Consider the following 3,963-nt stretch of genomic DNA (forward strand, 5'->3'; position numbering starts at 1 on the left):
TGGACCAGGAAATCGAAGGACATGCTGGCAGGGTGAAGAGAAGTCAGGGATTTGGGGGTGGGGCAGATGTGGCAGGGACTGAGAGAGCCCTTTAATGTGGAGTCAGGAGGAGCACTCTTGCTCCTCCCAGCTCCACAGTCCGAGGTAAGTAACTTACCTTTCCTCCATTTCCATAGGGCTGGTTCTTGAGTGCAGCCTGCGATGGTGCTAGCTGCCTGAGGGGAATTCAAACCTTGCAGCAAGGACCTCAGGTCAGCATTATATTTCAATATGAAAAGAGCCCAATTCCTGCTTTGGGTGCAAGTGGAGGTCACCTCTTGCTTGTCTGTATCCAACATGGTGGGCAGCTCAATTTCAGTCAGAAGTGTATACTTGCTCCAACCATTTTATGGAATAAGGAAGTTGCATAACACCTGAAAAATGGGAGATAAGCAGCCCAGTTTCTAGGTTATTTAGAGAAACACATCCTCTATTCCCATGCATGTGTTAATAGATTTGTTTTCTTGTCGGGCAGGTCCTGTGGATCGGCTCCTGCTCTGACATAGCACAATGTAGTTGTAAGTCAGTGGCTGATAGCTAGGACTGATCAAAAGGTTTGCTTGAAACCAAACTGAAATGTAAGAATATAAATGTTGTCGGCCATAAATAAGACAGGAATTGAAGAACCGGAATTTTTCTACCTCTGAGGAGCGTACTTTGTTGGGTTTATCAGGGTACTAATGTCTAAGATTTTCATATCATATGACTCAGTCAGCAATCTGTAAATTCATGTGGTTGAATGAATATCCCAAGACTTTAAAAAGTACTTAATTCCTCAAAGGGTACAAAAGAGACATTTTTGAAACTTCATAAGCATTTTCTAGGTAGTTCCCTGTTTTCATTGTATCAATTTACAAAGGGAATATAATTAAATTGCTTTGGTGAAACTTAAATATCCTTGACATTTAACCTATTTAATCATATATAAAAACATGGGCTTCCTCACAAATAATACAACATAATTAAAAATTCTACCTTAACAGATTTCAAATAGGTTGAAGAGTGTTGGGGAAAATCGAATGTAGATAATAAAATGCGAACAGAGAATTGGCTGTAATCGACTCCAGTGTACAGTTTTATTTGTTCTGGCACAAAGCCTTTTTATTTCAATGAACTTGTAAGTGTTTTCTCTTTATATAGTGACCTCTAGAGAGCATATTTCAGGAAGAATCTGGCATCAGTTCTATGAATGTTGTCACTTTTCCATTTTTTTTCTAATTTGCTGGGGTAAAGGCAGTGAGAAATATATGTCCTACCACCCAGGAATGCCTATAAGGCTGGAACGTAATCTTTAAAAGACATTAAAGAAGCTATTTAACATAAGATGTTTGGTGAAGTACCTCGGCATGATAGACGTGAGGATATTTACTTTACGTTAGTCACCTAGGACATTGAAGTGTCTGTCAAAGAGTCGAAGGAGCTTTTCTGAGAACAATGCTGGACTTTCATCCTCTTGAGGTCGTTTATTGACTAATGCTTGAAATGAGGGAGTGTACCTCCTATGTAATCCACAAGGCATGTGCTGACTGCTGCAGCCAAGCTGTAAGACATATCCCCTCTGTCCAAGGAATAAAAGCTGCCTCGTTGAGCCAAAACTCTGAAGGTGGTCTCTGAAAATGGCCTGTCACAGTCTACAATTAGTATTGTCCACTGCAACATAAAAATTGAATAAATGGTACAGAACCCTCCCCGCAGCTGTTTCATATGTGAAAGGCTTTTGATGGTTCACTGATGTCCACTGTCTTTTAGGTCAGGGCTTTTTTCAGTTTCAGATTGGTGGTTCCTGTGTTTCAACAATAAAAGTGTTTGTAGCTCTCTTGCTGACTGGGAAAAACTGAGATTCCAAAACAAACTCAGCAGAAAGCAATGCAGTAGTCAAAGATAACAACAACACCAATATGAACGCATTAAAAATTAGCGACAAGATGGGTGTTTGTACTGTGAGATCTTTTTCTTTGATACACAAGATGTTAACACATGATAAAATATTGATCTAATCAATAATATTTACTGAAAGCACTGTTGATATTATAAGTCTTTTCAAAGAAAATATTTAAATTTGTGATTCAGGAACTCATTTTCAATTTACTAAAACTAACATTGCTTGTACAGAAATCCTGATTTATTGATCCACTCTGCAGATTGAATTTATTTTTATATTATAGGAGGAAAATCCAGCAATTTAACTTTTATTCCCCTTACTCAAGGTTGCATAGGTTTAATGTGATTGTCAAAAGCTAGTTAAAAACCAAACATGTTTCCAGACTTTTCACTTGAAGGCTGTTCCTTAAAAGTAGCTATGATTGAACAGGTGAACTAGATCAATAGCAAGCATAAATGAAGCCAAATGTCCCCTTCCAGCAGTACTGTGCATCTTGCCTTCAAGGGAAAAGGCTGGAAACATGTTTGGTTTTTAACTAGCTTCTAGCAATCACATTAAAACTATGCAACCTTAAGCAAGGGGAATAAAAGTTAAATTGCTGAATTTTCCTCCTCTGCATCACTCAAAGCTGAGAGAGAAAGCAGGCTGCAAATTCGACTACTGATCCCATTCCTCAAAAAAGTCACTGCAAACTGTTCTTCCCCTGCAACAGGCATCTTGGCCAGTTGCCACCTTGATTGCCCCACTGTACTTATAATCACAGTGGGAAGCAGGCATGTGGGGAGGGGAACCCCGAGGGAAGAAGGCTGGAAAAATTGTCCAATTTCATTGTATTCAATGGAAGAAGGGAGGGGATCTGTTGTTTATTCCTACTTTCATCAGACCAGAATCCTATGTTTGAATCATTCACGGGGACAGAGTTTGTAGTTGGGAATTTGGTTAATGTAAGCTCTGGTAATTTTTGTCTCAAGCTTAAATTTAGATTAAGAGTCAAGCTCTGAACTAGAGCTTTCAATCTTCAAGTGAGCTAAATATCCTTGTTAAAGATGAAATGTTTTGTTAGTCTAAAATATGGAACGCTTCACGAATTTGCGTGTCATCCTTGCGCAGGGGCCATGCTAATCTTCTCTGTATCGTTCCAATTTTAACATATGTGCTGCTGAAGTGAGCACAATATCCTTGTTAAACATGGAGCTGCCTGACAGTAGTAGTTATCTGCCAATCAGCTGAAAGTAGTTGATTCAATAGGTGTTAATTAGTGTAGCAGGAAGCTAAGCTCATGAGTGACTCATCAGAGACTCTATATAAACAAATGGATTTTTCAAGCTGCACAGAGTAAGGGAATGTACTGAGGGCAGGCTATACTGGAGTGAGATGTAGCCAAAATGTATAGTTAGGGACTTGATTCACATGGGAATTTGGTACACAGGAGGTAACAGGTGATCCTTTCTCTACTTTTTTTTTACCAGCCTCCAGTAGCTGGTGAGTTTTCTTCCTTCATCTCCAAGCTAGGTGAATGCAACTTTCTATTACTTTGGCTCCATAAATTATTAATTAGTGGACTAATTTTAAAAAAATAAGGTCAGACAGAAATGGCAGAACTGGTGGTGTGCTATGACTGCAGCAGGTGGGAATCTGTAGAATGTACTGCAATCTCGGACAACCATATCTGCAGTAAGTGTCTGCAGCTTAGGTAAATTTGGCTCAGAGTTGCTGAACTGGAGTCTGAGTTGCAAACGTTGCGATGCAGGGAGAGGGAGAGTTACCTGGACACTTTGTTCCAGGAGGCAGTGACACCTCTTAAGTTAGGTAGAACTTTAGAGTCAGTCAATGATCAGGGATAGGAGGGTGTGACTGTGAGTCAGGCAGCTATGGGGAATCCGCAAGTGGTGATGGAGGAGCCTCAGCCCCTGACATTGTCCGAAAGTTACAAGATGCTTGCTACCTGTGTGGATGAGGAGAAGGACTATAAGGTGGATGAGTGAACTGGCCATGGCACCATGGGGAAGTATACCATTCAAATGGGGACATAAAGAGGAATG

The 3,963-nt window shown here is 40.1% G+C and overlaps 1 non-coding gene across 1 annotated transcript; it reads right to left on the minus strand.

The window, feature by feature from the left end:
• Window positions 1-2,986: 2,986 nt before the first annotated feature.
• On the minus strand, window positions 2,987-3,093 carry LOC121280651. The gene has a single exon (XR_005943678.1). It is a non-coding gene; the product is annotated as a U6 spliceosomal RNA (small nuclear RNA).
• Window positions 3,094-3,963: the final 870 nt, after the last annotated feature.

This window comes from Carcharodon carcharias, chromosome 7, assembly GCF_017639515.1.
Source record: "Carcharodon carcharias isolate sCarCar2 chromosome 7, sCarCar2.pri, whole genome shotgun sequence".
NCBI lineage: Eukaryota > Metazoa > Chordata > Chondrichthyes > Lamniformes > Lamnidae > Carcharodon > Carcharodon carcharias.